The 15166-nt window shown below is 44.7% G+C and overlaps 1 protein-coding gene across 7 annotated transcripts in view; it reads right to left on the reverse strand.

The window, feature by feature from the left end:
- The window catches only part of RECQL (RecQ like helicase), a 730526-nt gene that overhangs the window by 31254 nt on the left and 684106 nt on the right, over positions 1 to 15166 (reverse strand). The window lies entirely within an intron of this gene.

The raw sequence follows: 15166 nt of genomic DNA on the forward strand, positions 1-15166 counted from the left end.
TTAGGCCTTACTACATCCTGCACGTTGAGTTAATACAACTTTGTGGACCACACTTGAACCCGATGTCTGTGTCTGCTTCATGATGCCTTCACAGTATACACCCTATTGTCAGAGGGAGACATAAGCAATAGAGGGGACTGACCTAAACAAGTATTGCCTAAGCCAAAGAAGAACATGAGTGGGAGAAAGCCATTGTCAGCATTTGGTTAGGAAAACAAGAGTGGCAGGAAGTAGTAGTTTCAATAGTCCTGGCAGGAGAGTATACCAGGACAAGGGACCTTGTAGTTGTAGGTCTGGCAGGCAAGCAGACCATCTGAAAAAATATTGGGTAAATTCCCTCTTTTATGTTCATGGAGGACCTGTCTCATGAGGGGGGTTAACATATTTCAAAAGAGAACAGTTGAGGCCAGTTTACCCCGCCCTTCTACACAGGCAGCGATGGATGCGAGCTACAGTGAGATTGTGTATTTTTGTGTATTTAGTTCAACAATACAAATGGTCAGGAACCTTATTAAGACAGTTAACAATTTATTCACACCTTTTATTTTCAACAAAACATCTCAGAGACATGAGAATAAGTGGTATATCAAAACAACCACTGCAGATGGCTGTCTCCCCAAGACCTATTTCAGGGATATAGTCCAAAAAGGGGTGCAAGTACCCTGTATAGGAGTGGGGGGTTAGTAACAGTGTTAAATAGTTACACTAGACAGGTCAGTGTCAAATAGTTACACTAAACAGGTTTACACATTTGTGTTTCTAGCTCGAGGGCAAGCTGCATCTTTCATCAGTTCCCACTTGGATTTTCCCTCCGAGCTATGTTCAGGACCACCAGCACAGCACGATGTACAACAATCAGATACCCCAGTTATGGAGAACCAGTCAGAAAACACACTGCCACCAGAAAAAAGAAAAAACTTTAAAAACCTGACCATCAATAGTACCAATTATGTGCACTACCTTTATCCTGTAGCTCACCAACCACCTTTCATTACTTCTTCGTGTGTTGGCCCGCTCATTTTACAAATCATGGTATTGAGTGTGCCTTGGATGATCCTATTACTGGAAAACAAAAGAAAGAAAAGGAGGAGCCCTGTCATCTACGTTCCCCTTGGTTTGCTCTAATTGCATGCTATTCTCATGAGGGACAAAGTAAAGACCACCTGGATTGTTAGTGATTCCGGAATGGCACGTGTTCTCGATGAAGAGGTTTTCTTGACTGTGCCTGTACTAGAGAACTCTTCTAGTACAGAGCGCATCAAATGTGTTCAAAAGAACCCAAAGGTTTTTCCGTGATCATCAATCTATAGAAGAGAGGAGGGAGATATCCCTTTATTTATCTAGTCACTATATCATTTTCACCACTTTGATCACATCAACACCAGCTGATTTTGACACTATGTAGGCCAGCTCATTAATCTATGTAATCCTTCATTATATTGCAGTCTTATACCGGACATGTGTGCCACAGTATGCTAAAACGCAACACTGCCATTCCATGCCATCAGCTTGAAAATATGTTACTACAATAGATGCGCACGGCCGAGATACAGGCTATATCCTTACTTTTACCGCAGGTTGACAAAATGCTCTCCAGCTTCCTCGTCGATTCCGAGAGATGGGTGAAAAAGCTTCTGTGTTTGGTACAGGTATGCATACTGTGCCACTTAAATAGTTTTAGATGCCATCTTGGGAGGGGCAATGTACTGCCTTCTAGATGCCGTACTGAGCTTTGTTAACTCACAGTTTCACAGAGCTGAAACTTAAACAGCTGGCATAATCTAAGCTTTGTGTTCGAAATGTAATGCACCTGGCTATCCAGGCATTAACAGGCATTGCAGACAGGGGAGTGTCCGGGAGTATCTGGTGCACTCAGGCGAACACATCTTATCAGCATGTGCAATAACATTTAACCGAGAACCTGGCATAATGTATGCTCAATAGGAGCCCAAATAAGGAAACCTATGTTTTCTAAACAGCAATGGCATCTGAGGGATGAATTCTAAGATAGACTCCATGCCTACTCACTTGGCCAACACGAAGGCCCCCTGGGGGGTAAAAAGATACACAGAAAAGGACATAATGGGTGATGGAAATATTTAAAGTGTGATCACTTCTTAGTGGAGAAACAGGCCCCACTCATTCGAGGTGTTTAGACCTTTGTTGACCTAGTCCAATTTATAAATCCATCTTAGTTCTAATTTTCTCAATAACAAATCACGATCTCCACCTCGAGGGGGGCATCTTACTGTCTGGATAACAAACGAGAATAAATTGGTGTGTTTATGTGTATGGCCTTAAAATGGGCCACTATGGGTTTGTCAACCACCTGGTTCTTCATGCAGGAGCAGTGTTCACAGATCTGTTGTCAGATCTCTCTTTTTGATTTTCCAATGTATATTAGCCTGCATGGACATTTGATACCCATTTAGTGAGGCAGTTGGTGAAAATATAAAATATCCATTTCAGGCCATATAGGTCAATATCTTGAATGTCTTTCATGAGTACGCACACTGAATATTTTCCACATCTAAAATGGCCAGTTACTAGCGATAGTGACAATAGGGTTGTCTAGGACTGAAGTTTATTCCGTGGTTCTTCATAAGTGCTCACGCCTATCCCGGAAGAGTGCACACAGCGGGACGAGGGCTGACAACCACAGCGTCGAGTATCTGGCAGATATCGGCTGCCGTATACATCCGACCAGCCAGACACCTTTCTTGTCAAGCATGCTGCTGCATTGAAGGTGCGGCTCTCTGCCGCCTAGTGGAATTTTCACAGTGTACAGTGACGTCTACAACAAGACTCTGGCATAACATAATCCCAGATAGCACCACAGCCAACCTTTTACAGGATTTAGCCCTGTCCTTCAGTGTCAAGCCGTGAAGAATCAACTGGCTACAAAGCAATCCTTCACAGAGTGTTCCTCGCCGGACCGCTGGATTCATTGACAGACCATCAATTGGCTCGTAACACGTGGACTGACAAGGTGCTTTATCATGGATGCATGATTAATATAAACACTTTTAGCTACCTATTTGCGCTATTGTGTGTATTTCATTGCTTATACTCTGGAATTCAAAGCACTCATTTGAGAGGCTTGATTTTTCCCTAAATCAGATGTTTACAGTGCTTCAGTTGTTATACAGTGTTTAAATTTTGTTACATTGACATCTCGGACAGTTCCCTGACGAATTTCCCTACACTTGGTTTACACTTTTTGTTTGTTGGAAAGAAACATGTTGGATGAGTTGTGTTGAGAACGGTGGGTATTTAGTGTTTTGGAGTGAGAGAATTAAATGTTGTATGTAATACCTTATTTTTAAATATTTGCATATTTGCACAAGCATAGAACACTTTCTGTAGACACTACAGACCTTAGAGGGCTGTTACCTTTTCGAGCCCCCTACACCTACTAGACTTACTGTCTGTTCTATTTTTTGCACTGTTGTCTGTTTGATGTTTGAGCTGAAATACAGGAGGGTTACAGTACAGTGGAAGTAAATCACACTGCTCTGCTCCCAGATCAATTGCCTGTCAGTACAACATAAATTGTGTATTGTCTTTTTGATTACACGTGTTTAACTTTTGTACATGAATAAAATTGTTTTTTTTTTTAAGTCTGCTGACACTGCCTGATCATTTAGTGAAATAGGAGGCAGTTCCTTATAAACTAGCATTATCTGGTCGTAATGTTACCTTTGAGAAATGGAATTTAGATGCCCGATTGACCCTAATGTTGTTCACTAAAGATTGTTGACCTTTCTGAGGGTTGGTTATATACGGGTTTTCCATTCCCTCTATCTCTTGTTGTGTTGTTGGTCTTCATAAGTGCGCACCAATCTGTCCTTAAGGTTTTTACTTCGCTTGAATGCAAACCTCGGTTTTTCCAATTGGAAATGGTCAGTTTTTAGAATGTTCCAATTCTGGAGGATTGCCGGTCTCAAATAGTGACTATTCAGAGTGAATGTCATAACACAGGTGATTTTCTCTCCCCTCTGTTTCTCTTGACTAGTCAGGCATAGTTGTCTGTCTGTATTCTGTGCCCTCTGGCAGGCTCTTCGAATCACTTGTGGAGGGTAACCCCGCTGTTGTAATTTATTGCCAAGATCTTTATTGTTGGTGTAAAACTCCGGCATAGTAGGTTCTTGACCATTTGTATTGTTGAACGAAATACACAATCTCACTGTAGCTTGCATCCATCGCTGCCTGTGTAGAAGGGCAGGGTAGCCTGGGCTCAACTGTTCTCTTTTGATATAGGCAAGTAGACCATACAGAAGTCATTAAAGTACTTTGGTGTGGTTGAAAGTGTTGAAGAAGAAGTGGCAAGACTACTAAAATACATTGTGAATAGTTGTGGAATCATCCTGACAAATCAATATTGCTGTTCCAAGCATTTTGTGAACTGTTACAGAATTATCGTGACAGAAGCCTTTTTTATATATTGATGAACTGTGGAAGTATATTTAATTTTGTCAGAGAAGTTGTGTCGAACTATCCGCTACACGTGGAGAGACAAAAGAATTGTTATAAGGAAAAACAGTTACCTAACTGAATTTGAACATAATTGTTATTTCTGTTATATCCAAATTTCCATATATTACCTTGTTAAGTGTGTTGTATGTACAAGTGTGAGGAACAGAATTATTTTGATAGAGTGTTTCCTTTAGTTTTTTTTAATAGGCAGGGAAATCCTTGTCTGGGTAGGGACGTTTATCAAACCCTTTTGAGATAATAAAATATTATTTTAAGAAAAACCTTCACAAAGTTATCCGCCTCACATTTCTGACCCCTCACAGAGCGCCTCTGACTTACATCTACCATTTGGAGGAAGGTAAGGAACATTTTGGAGGAAGACACATGAGACCAAGATGAGTGGTCCAGACTAGGAGACCCTGTGACAGTTGCCCCACCTTGAGGGAATTAGAAAGCCTAGGCCAGGGTTATCCACCAGTTACCAAGGGAATTAGAGGTGTGATCTGAGCCATGCTAGGAAATGATCACAATATTAGCTGCCTGACAAGGAATACCCATCTCTGCAATTGTGAAATCTGCAATTATGAAGTCTGAAGGTCCAGGAGGAACCTGTTGTGAATCCTGAGAAAGTCCAAAGTCCTGGTAAATGTGCTATGAATACAGAGAGCGCTGAGGTCGGAGCCAAAGATCTGTTGTCAATACTGGGATACAGAGGGCTACTAAGAACTTAAGGAAGAAGCTGCAATAAGTTCATCTTTGGGAGAGAACTTAAGACACAAGGTGAAAGTAGAGAGGCCTTTGTGGGGGAACAGGGTTGGATATTGCTTGGAGCTATTTAGCTGCAGGGTAGAACCTAAAAGAGTTGGGTTAGCTTGTCACCAACAGCTACCAGCAGCTACTTTTGCTCCCCAAGCCAACTGGTGCCACACAAATAAACCTGATATTAAATCTATGTGACTGTGATTTATTTTACTAGTAATCGACTAAAAGACATGTAAAGCATAAATGCATATATCTACTGGTCACAAAGATATTGTTGCATCTTATTTGAAAGTTACAGCTGTTGCATACTATGTATTAGCATCTCATTACGCAGCAGAGAGAGAGTGAGAAAGGTCGCATTACAGATAAAAGAGGGGCCGGCAGAGAGAGAACAATATTGTGGCAGTAAAGATGCAGTAATAGATGTAGTGGCAGAGTTATGATGTAGCTGTAAATATTAAATGAGAGGTAGCAACAAGATTGAAGGACAGATTAGAAATATAAAAGAAATAAAAAAGAAAGCAATTGAACGCACTTAAAACATGAAGACACGTCAAGCAACATGGCAAGAGACAAGAGGATTCAACAGAAACAGTCAGCAATAGAATACAAGACAGAGCAACAATGCAATAGAAACAGGAGTTGAAGGCAAGGTTTAGGGGAAAAACAAGCTTTGCTATCTTTTAGGTATTCCATTCAAGCTCCTGCTTCCTGAATCCCAATTCGACCCCTGGGAGACCATTGTGTGAGCAACTTTCCAGAAGAATGCTTATATATTAATATATTAGAATAGGGATGGACTTTTATTTTAAGAGTATGTTGTGACATTGCTTTGGCACCATATCTAAGACATTACATTAATGTTATAGAGTAGGCAGATGCTAACAACTCAAGAAAATTAGGTGTTGGAAGTTTTCGTGAGCCTATCTTTTTGAAACTTTGCTTTAGAGGGTAAGGTGTCTCAAAAAGAGACAACGGGGCTCATTATGAATGTGCCGGTCCGGTAAACATGCCGGAAATAATGCATTCTTACCGGACCCGCACACTCCCAGTTTGCTGGTTGGGGCTCTGATCCACCGGCAAATCCGTAATGAGCCTTCATGACTTATTTGCATAGGTTAAGAACTTTGCTTTGGGACCAGAACTACCGAAGGTGTTAAAACTGCTAATATATCATGTGCACTGTGTCCCTGTGGAGAATCCTTATTATTTGTATTGCAACCCCTAGGTGTTCTTCCATCCACTGCACTGATAATAAAGATGCTTTTGTTATCACTTGACTCAGGTCTCAAGTGTATCATTCTTTTGTCTTTCGAAAGTCGGGAATTTACAATTGGCTTAGCGATTTTGAATTTCTAAGTATGCTAAGGATCTAGTTACTAATGGTTTTCAATGGAGTCAGACTATTACATTTATGGATTCTGAATTTTTTAAAACAACTGGGAAAGCGCAGACCTGCCATTTATGTCTCTGCATTTTTATGATGAATTCTATTGTTCATGTGTTTTCAATTGATTGTCAAGAATCTGAACACACATTTACATGCAAAGCCCAGAGGGGGGGGAGGGAGCACGGGAGTATGTGCCAGCAGGGAGTGCACGCTCTGCGGATAAACACGCCACACAAAGATCCCTGAGACTCCATTTGACTGCCTCCGACAGCCCTTAACCAAGAGGACTAGCCGCCAGCGTTTACACTGGATTGATACCCCGGCACAGTCTCGAGGCAACAGTGACTGGGCATTAAGGAGGTGAGAGCCACTACGAGGCAAAGTTGCTAACCCCATATTATTATCTCGTTAAACTGTGATCATTGGCTACTTCCACAGCTGGTCCAAGTAGGAACGACTTGCATATCTTATAGTCGATTTCAAATATTGTTTACTGAATGCATTTTCTGCTCCATCCTTTGAGTCCCAAGACAATCCTGACAGTCAGCGAATTCTGCAGCAGTATCTGTCCCTATGCCGAAACGGAAAATACTGCTGGTAAAAAGGGAAATCCCAGCAGTAGACAATTTGCCCTTAGCATGTGACACAGAGGTTAACCCAGCGATCCCTGCAAGGCCCATGGGAGAAGCCTTTTCTCCCATCAATGAAATTAACTTTTTAGGATCGTTTGGAGCCATGATCAACTACGACCCATTGGGCGGGAGGTTCGGGGGGGGGAATAGTGCTCTTTATGAACTCTTGCCCCCACTAAATCTGAGGGAACCATATGGTCAGTCTCACCTAATGAAAGCACAGGAAATGTGCTGCTGCCAACAATCATAGGTGCTCCTCAAGGGATGGCTGCAGGGGGAGAAGGAACACAAAATTGGAATTTGTATCCCCCATCTCTACTATCGCCACAACTAGGACCATGACCTCAGCACTTCCTGGTGTTGCTTCCCCAGCCATTACCAGCCGGAGTGCAATTGTAATCTGTCCTCCAGTCACAACTATGCACCCTGTAGAGGGGTAGGGGGGGTTAGAACGCACCCCCAAAAGTTGGCTTCAGAGGTTATTCTCTATTCTAGAAGTTCAACCACTATCCCACTGGAGTCCTTTTATGGGCCACCGTCGGGTGAAGAAACTGATGAGAATGGAAATAAGGGGCCTGTAGACGAGAGGGCTCAGGCTGCTCTACTGGGGGCACCCAGCAAGTTCAAATCAGACAAAGGTCCTCTTGCCCTTCCATCCCTGTGTGAGCAAGTGACAAACTTCATTTTAAATCAGCCCTAAGGGGGAGGCGTAGTGGCCAATACTTGTCAATGTAGTACTGTGTTGGCTGAAATCTTTATTCTTAAAAGGGGCATTACAAGGAAGGGCCACTTATTAACCAATGGGCGAAATGAGGGCCCCAGAGCAACCAGTGGAAGATGGCCAACCCATCCCAGACATAGGTCCCAATAATGTGTACCATCCAGGAAGGTAGAGGTCTTAGAACTGGGGCTGAAATAAGCAACCATTTTATACGTACACTAGCAGGAGTCGAGGTACTGAATAAAATAGATTTAAAAAAACTGTGCCTATGGTAGGAACAATCATCAGTTTGCATCCCCCCCCCCTCTGTTTTTGCACCCTTATGGTCCCAAGGTGACTAGGGTACCCACGGTAAATACCATAAATGGCAAGGTAACAAGCAAGTTGGGTCGTGCTGTTAGCATGTTAACTGCTACCAACAGTAGACCTATGGCACATTGGGCCCTAAACTGGCCCCAAACTGCAACAAGCCTAGAGAAGCACTTTTAAGTAAGTGCATCCACTGGATTTAGGCAGTGAGGGCCTGTTTATTCATTATACAGGACCAAATCTTGTTCTGAATCCGTCACCATGGAAGCAATGCATTAGATTCCATCAGACTTGATTTTGGAGACCCAGGCATTGCAGAGAGCATATTGAATTCCAATAAGAGATGTCAACCAGTGATAAATACACTAATTGAACTCAGTCAGCAGCCTTGTGAATCTACTCTACGGAGGACTGTGCTCTCGGGAGCAAATGCCATCCCGCTGCGGAACAGGCCCTTGAATGATATTTCTTGGCCTAGAACCTCAGGGTTTACAGTCCACTAACAGCAATAAGCTATTAAAAAACGCCCTACCCGAACCTGTTCCTACCATGAATCCAGCTACCTATGTGCCCTAATGGAGTTTCACTTAGTCCATGTCCAATCTAATGTTGCCCGTTATTTGATTGAACATTCTTGGAAATAGTTTTGTAAAGTTTCATATCTGTGGTGATGGACGTTTTCATTTAATGTGCAAACTTGTATGGCTTTATGCCGAAATAAAGTTAAGAAGATGCCATTTACATTTTCATCAGCTTTTAGCCTTAAATTAGGTCAGTTGGAAATCATTTTGTAGAACCACACGTGTTTGTCACAACGTGCCAATGCCAATATGCATTTTTTTTTGTGAGTGGTATCAAGGCCTCAGTTTAAAGTATTTTGTCTCATTATTATGCACTCTCACATTTAATCAAGGCAGTGCAGCATATTTTTACATTATGCTTGGCCATGATTTTAGCATATGCTGGAATGGTTATCCCTGTAGCAATGAGCATTAGACACACTACAATATTGATGGTTAATTTGATATGACCATAATCCTTATTTGAGTCCTCTATAACTGTCACTATTAATGGTAATGATATCCTTTTTAGTCTAGGCTAAGTATTTATGTACAATATGATGTGGTTATTGCTCAGCCAAGTGTTGTATTCAATTTGTACTGTTTTATACATTTTATTTGAAATAAACTTATCTATAAATATTTACATTGTTTGGTATTGTTGTATTATATTATTTTGTATATTCTTTGATGGGAATGTACATTTTCCGAAATAAAGATTTGATCTCTCTCTCATCTAAAAATACCATGCCATGTTACTGTTATGATTTACCTAACCAAACAGTTCTATACTCTGAACCTCTTCTCTCAATTGGACTTAGGAATGTATTTATTTTATTTATTGTGCATTTGTATACAACAAGAAATAGTGTTTCAAAGTGTCCACAGGGCAAGCAGAGATTGAAATACAACTGATGAACAAGAAAGAGTCGGTCCTACTAGGTCTTGTGAGCATTCAGGACGTGCAAGTGCAGAGAGCGAGAGGTAGAATGGAAAGGGGTAAGTGCTAGGAGATTACCACGGGGGGGGGGGTGCCAGGGAGTCAACCAGTTGCAGGCAATAGTTAAGTGCCTGGCAGAGATCACTTAGTAAGGAGTGGTCGCCTGCAAACAATAAGTTCAGGCCTGTGAGGCAACACAGGCCAGTGTGCCCAAAGGCAAGTGCTGGGAGAGGGTGGAGGCTGAAGGCGATTAGGCGGAAGTCCAGGACCCAGAAGGAGAAAAGAGCCCAGGCCAACAATCTCAGCAACTGTGGGGTAGAACAGGAGGGAGAGGGGGAAGGAAGAGGTGAAGAAGAAAGTCTTGAGGAGATTCCGGAATTTGAGGCGATCTGGCTCAAAGAGGGAGAGGAAGGGGGAGGCTGTTCCAGAGGAGGGAACCAGCCTAGGAAAGAGAATGGCCACCTGCGCGCCACTTAGGGAACCAATTGACGCACAAACAGTTGGAGCCGGAAGAGCGCAAGGATCTGGAGGGAGAATACTTAGTGAGAGAAAGTTGTAGATAGCGAGGTCCCTGGCCTCAGACAGCCTTATGGATGATGTAGAGGGATTTGAATTTAATAGTTGTATTAAACGGGAGCCAGTGGAGAGATTTTAGGGCTGGACAGATATGGTCCCTGGGCTTGAGGCCAAGGATAAGTCTTGCAGTCCTATTCTGGATAAGCTGGAGTGGGAGGAGAGAGGAAGAAGGAAGATTGAGGAAGAGACTTTTGCAGAAGTCCAGCATAGAGAGTACCAGAGATCTAAAGACATTGAGCTTCTAAGGAAAAGTGAGGAAAGGAAGGATACTCTGAATGAGCTGGGGTTGAAAATGGGCCTTCTTGGCAAGGTCCAGGATATGAGGGAGGAAAGATAGAGAGGAATCGAAGATGACTCCAAGGTTTCTGGCTTAGGATGAGGGAGAAGAGGACAGCCCATAGCAGGTGGCCAGAGTGAAAGGGGGAAATAAGGGGTAAAATTCCCAAAAGGTAGGATCTCAGTCTTGCTGGCATTGAGGAAGAGATCATTGGAGGCACACCAAGACTGGTTCGCAGATAGGCAGTCGGAATGGTAGAGGATGTAAGGAGAGGATCAGAGGGAAGTTTGAAGAAATGTTAGGTGTCATCTGCATCACACTGGAAGTGGGGGCAGAAAGTGGAAATAAGGTGAGCAAGCAGAGCAAGATAGGCGCTAAAGAGCCAGGGTGAAAGGTTGGAGCCCTCGGGGATGCCACAGGTGGAGATAGAGGTGGGAGAGGAGAAATGGCCCATGAATGATAACCTCAGAGGGACGGTCAGTGAGGAAAGAGGTCAGCCAGTTCAGTGCCCGGTCCAAGATACCAAGGGTATTCTGGAGCCGTTTTATGAGGATGGAGTGGTTGACCGTAACAAATGCAGAGGAGAGATCAATTAGAGTCAAGAGATGCAAGCAATGCTTCACGGGTGTTCAGAAGAGCAGTCTCCGTGCCTCTGGATGCTCGGAATCCAGATTGATGGTCATGTAAGCAACCAATGAGCTCAATATGCTGGGACAGTTGTGGCTGGACAAGCTTCTCCGGGAGTTTCACAAGGAAGGGAGTGATAGCCTTTCATTTCACTACTAAAACTCAGGACATCTTGTCCACCCTCTCTTCCTCTACCTCCTCTTCGACTCCTGGCCCCCCTGAGGCCGTCTCTCCTCCTCCTTTCTCCTCCTTTCCCCCGTTTACCACTGACAATGTTTCTAGACCAGTCCGGTCTATGTAAGTCTTATCAAAGCAGGTTCGCCCCTGCTCATCCAGAACTATCAAGGACTACATTGACACCCTTGCTCCAGCCTTGGCCGATTTCTGCAATCACTCCTTTGCCACTGGAACTTTCCTTTCCACAGTTAAGCACTCTCTTGTGCACCCCCTTCTAAAGAACCCCTCGGCCGATCCTTCCTCTCTGGCTAACTATCGCCCGATTTCCATCACTCCTTTCCTGGGCAAACTCTTCGAAAAGCTGGCCATCTCCCAGCTTAATCTACAAACTGAATCGGTTGGTTGCCTCCATGACCACCAATCTGGGTTTAGAGCTGCCAGAAGCACGGAAACTGCTCTCCTCAACACCTGCGAAAACTTGCTCTCCAATCTTGACTTTAATCTCCCTATTGACCTCATTCTCCTTGATCTATCCTCTGCTTTTGACACGGTCAACCATGCCATCCTGCTCAATCGTCTCTGGGACAAACTTGGCATTACTGATCAGGCCCTGGCCTGGTTGATCTCCTTTCTCACTGACCGACCCTCTCTCAGGTCCAAGTGGGGTCTTTCCTCTCTTCCATCTCTCTCTCTACTTGTGGTATTCTCCTAGGGTCTAACCTCTCTCCCTGGCACTTCAACCACTACCTCGCACCTCTTTCCCACTGCATCGCTACTTTCTTCCCCTATTTGTAATGTTATGCGGATGACACTCTGCTCCCCTCAGCCGCCTCTGCTTCTTCTCTCATCCAAGGCTTTCTGGCCACAATTCAGGAATGGTGTGGTGCCAATGATATCTGCCTTAATGCCAGTAAGACTGAGATCCTCCTCATTGGGACACCCGCTCCCTCCTTTCCTCTGTCTCTCTGGCCGCCCACTCTGGGCCCTTTTCCTGCTCCTTTCTTGTCATCTTCGAATCCACCCTCTCCTTCTCTCCTCACATCTCTGATGTCTCTAAGAAGTCAAACTATCAGCTGCACCTCCTCAGGGGTATTATCCATTTTCTCACTTTCCCCCAGAAGCTCACTGTCTCCAGAGATCTGGTCTTCCCTAGGCTGGACTATTGCAACAACCTCTTCTTAAATCTTCATGGCTATACTCTTTGACCTTTACAACGTATCCAGAACAGGACTGCAAGACTTGTCCTTGGCCTCAAGCCCAGGGATCGTATCCCTCCAGCTCTGAAACCTCTTCACTGCTCCCCATGGCTACAAGGATCATCAACTTCAAGAGCCTCTGCATTGTCCACAAGGCTTTCCAGGGCCTGGGACTGCTCCACCTCCAACTTTCTCTTCCAAAACATTTTCCTTCTCAAGCTCTCCGCTCATCCACCTCCAACTCTCGGAGGGTCAGATGCTTCTCCAAGCAGAGAGTTGGGGGCAGATCTAGCTCCTCGGCTGGGGCCGCCCTCAGGAACAGCCTCCCCACTTCTTTCAAACTGGAGCAGAACCACCTCCCGTTTCTGAAGCAACTCAAGACCTTCCTTTTCGCTTCCGCTTTCTCCCCCCTGCTGATGAACCAGACTACTCCTCACACTGGTCACGCTCTGTACTCGGGCCCAGGCTCCTGCATGTCCAGTTGCCCTCACACTGCCCCCGGGTTTTCCCAGCATTTAAGGGTCTGTATCTGCAACTCTACAGTCCCTTCTCTCTGCACTTATGAGCCACCCGCTGGCTGCATTTGTGAGTTAACTGCACTTCCCCCTTCCCCTCCCCCCTGGCACTTCTCCCCTGTGCCGCACTTGCGCTATCTGAATGATACAAGGCCTAGTGTAAGATTGTTATTTTGGCCTCCCTTGTTTCCACTTCCTTGTCCTGTCGCGCCTAGAAACACTTGTGTACAGGCATGTTATAAATTCCACATCATATCATAGAAATGGGGCGGTAGTTACCCAGACACGATGGGTCGGCGGATGGCTTTTTCAGGAGGGGCGTACAAGAGAAGGCTTGAGAGAGGGGGAAAAAAGCCTGGTAGCAAGAGAGTGATTGCAGAAGTCAGCAAGTGCATGGGCAAGGGAACCACTGTTGTCCTTAATAGTTCTTGAGGAACAGGGGAGACCTGTTTGGAGGAGACCTTCATAGAGCGGACAACCCTCGTGGCCTCTTCCGATGTGATAGAGAATGAAGAGAGAAAGACTGAGGGAATATGGGAGGCCAGGGGGATGTAAGCGGGGGAGTGAGAGAGGGGAAAGAGAGTGCTCTGGATGTCCTAGGTTGTTGCAGTGAAGTGGGTGGCCAATGCAGCAATCAAGTCAGTATGCAACTGGTTGTCCGGGACAGTAACATGATAAAGTGTATGCTTTTAGACTCTATACACATGAAGCTTTGGGGGCCAGGGGGGGGGGGTTATTTCTGCGTGGGTGTGTGTATAGTGGGTGGGTAGTCTAAAGCAGATTGGAATTCCATCTGTTGGGAAGGGGGCAGCCCTTGCAATGCATTTGAAGACAGCGGGTAGGGCGGGCAGTGAGAAGACCACCTCCCAGCATAAAAAGACCCCTCTCCAATATAACCAAATATAGACCATCCACATACTGCAGCATAGGGTGTGAGTAGGATTGCTATTTTGCATACATATTAGTACCAATAGGTAGAAGGGAAGGCCTGCATGGGAAATGAGGTATTGTACGCACTAGGCCCAAATTACAAGACAAGGGAAATCTTAAGCCATGCCCAAGCTCCCAACGGCCCACACCCCCAACCGCCACAACGCCTATTCATTGCTCTAATAGTGTTGCAAAGATGTTCGAGAGGAATGTGCCCGACAAGGCCGTGATCACAGACCGGCGCCAGGTGTGCATGTCATCTCACACTGGCCATAGCATGACCTGGCCCATCCCAATGCAACGAGTTATAGCCCATATAACTGACTAAATATAAAAATCACTGAATTCCATAGTACCAGGGGCCCCCTGACCACCAACCCCAAAGTAATGTTCAAAGAGGACGGAGAGGGCACATGTGATTTATATTGCGAGGTGCTGGTAGGGATACATTGTTGTTCAAAACAAAGGTGGAGACCTTGTAGCCGGATGGCGCGGAAGGGAGTGAGTGAAATGTGTGTGTGAAGGTTAGTGTGCCCCAGAACCTCCTTTGTGACCAGTTTAAGGCCTGCCAAGTGCACAGTATGAGTGATAAAGTAGTCGTATGGTAGGAGTATAATTTATTTGTACTTTGGCCTTCGACGTGAGAAGATGATGCTCACTGCAGCACCCACGTGACGGAAGAATGCCGGATTGGGCTGGTACCAATAGGCTGGCATCCCTATGGGGCAGGCGGATCCTGTTTAGGCACACACGAACGAGCCACGCAGGATTTTACCCTATGTATTGTGTCATGTATGACAATGTTTTTCTTTATAAGATTCTGCCTGTACTACATTTCGGCAGACTTTTCTTAGCAGCAGAGTTCTTTGCTGTTGCTCTCATCTGCATGTGAGATTAAAACTTGTTATCCTTACAAGATCAACTTGGGCCTTTCTTCCATAGCGGGTTGTATTCCCTCTGGTGTGAGCGTTCAGGGACTTGCCTTCACTTCTGATGGTGAAATGATTTGCCGTGTTGCAAGCTCTACAAGTTAAATCTTTAGGTGAAATCAAACATAATGGGAAAGTAACTTTGGTCA

The sequence above is a fragment of the Ambystoma mexicanum genome, chromosome 12, assembly GCF_040938575.1.
Source record: "Ambystoma mexicanum isolate Mex_15411 chromosome 12, UKY_AmexF1_1, whole genome shotgun sequence".
Taxonomy (NCBI): domain Eukaryota; kingdom Metazoa; phylum Chordata; class Amphibia; order Caudata; family Ambystomatidae; genus Ambystoma; species Ambystoma mexicanum.